General features: G+C 36.1%; 1 protein-coding gene across 1 annotated transcript in view; it reads right to left on the reverse strand.

Moving 5' to 3' along the window:
* Nucleotides 1-1,777, reverse strand: part of CNTN1 (contactin 1) — a 298,926-nt gene that overhangs the window by 131,472 nt on the left and 165,677 nt on the right. The gene's annotated exons all lie outside the window — the stretch shown is intronic.

Below are 1,777 nucleotides of genomic sequence, written 5' to 3' on the forward strand. Positions count from 1 at the left end.
TTTTATATTCCTTGTTTTTAGACTATGTTTTCACTTATTTAAATACTTTTGTAAACCCCATGTAATAATGGAAAGAGTAGACTCAGTATCAAGCCCTCAGCTTCCTCCTAGTACTGACACTGTATGACCATAAGCAAACCAATCAATTGGTATGTTTTAGTTTCTAACAGTTTAACAATTGAGTATGATATTATCCTTTCTACAAACTGCACAGTTGTAAACATTTCAATATCATTGTTTAGATTAAAAATTGGATTTATCTGAAGGGCTGGTAGGTACAAAGATTCAACTAATGATTTGTTTGTATAAGAGCTTTGACAAACCCAGACATTATACACTAGCATTATTTGTTGATGGTTTGTGGAAAATTTTTTCCAAGAATGCTGATTTTTAAATGTCAAAATATATTAATTAATAATAAAGTTGTTCCCCTTCACTTTCATTTATTCACTCCACAAATGTAAATAATTGTTCCTCTTATGTCAGCAAGGGATAATCTAGGATCTGTGGGGCCAAATCATTAAAAGTTGGAGAGCTGTATTTAAAAACAAGAGGAGAAAATTACTAATCCAAACTAAGCTATAAAAAGACTATTTGCTTTTATAAATTCCCTCCAAATTTATGACCACGTGATTATATCGGTGAGGCTTTCTGTTATTACATCCAGGGCCTTGGAATAGCCTCACGTAAATGAGAGGACCCACAACTTAAGTTTCATCATCTTTGTGTAAACCCACCTCTACTAACAAGCATATAGACAAATGAATGAAAGACAAAGACATAGTTTGTTTACCCTTAAGAAGTTCACAGATCACTGGGAAGCATGTGTATACAGTTCAGTGAGGTAGCTGTTTGGATCTATATACTATTAAGCTCGGAAACGTGTTAATCATTTTAATGAAAAGCAATGTAAGAAATGTCATGGTAGGCATAGGTCCGACTGTGGTAGACAGGGCATTGTGGTGAAGGTACTGCACTCTTAGATTTATGTTATTTGGTGGCTGCAAAACCCAGCTACTTCTTACTAGAACTTGTTGAGAGCAACATGCCCCAGGGCCTTAGAAAGAGACCTCTTCAGTTGAGATACAATGGAAGTGTCAATTTAAAAAGACATGAGTTCATGTTTTCAAGGAATATATAATAGCCCAGGAAAATCTCATGACATACAGTTAGATATCATATATAAATTAAGAATGAGCCTGAAAGCAATTCCTAAAATACCTAGTGCTATAATGCTATAATGCTAGTGCTATAATGCTGCAGTTTTGAGTGTAGAGGAAGCAGCATTGACCAGAGAGAAAAGTAAATATAATTACTGTGAGGGTAGCCTTCAGATTTTTAATATTGATGAGTTATGTAAATTTTTGGTCTCTGTATCTCATTAAATTTGCAGGCTTCTGTGTCCACACAGAGCAAGTGATTTCAATAAATTAAAATTAAAATACAGAAGAATTTCCTCAGTCAAGGATGTTATTTAACATTTCCTTCTCAAATGTGGGAATTAGTGACAAGGCATAGTCAAAAGGGATCAGAGTAATGGATACATGGAACAGATTGACAGAGGTCAGAGAGGAAGGGATGGATGGGACTGGATGAAAGAAGGTGAAGGGATTAGCCAAAGAGCATGCAGGCATAGCCATGGACACATACAACAGTGTAATGATGGCCAGAGGGAGGGGTTGTGGGGGCTGGGTGGAGATGGGAAAAGGTAGGGAAAATAGGGAACATCTATAATGGTGTCAACAATAAAGGGAAGGAAGGAAGGAAGGAAGGAAGG

The sequence above is a fragment of the Myotis davidii genome, unplaced genomic scaffold, assembly GCF_000327345.1.
Source record: "Myotis davidii unplaced genomic scaffold, ASM32734v1 scaffold290, whole genome shotgun sequence".
NCBI classification, from domain to species: Eukaryota; Metazoa; Chordata; class Mammalia; order Chiroptera; family Vespertilionidae; genus Myotis; species Myotis davidii.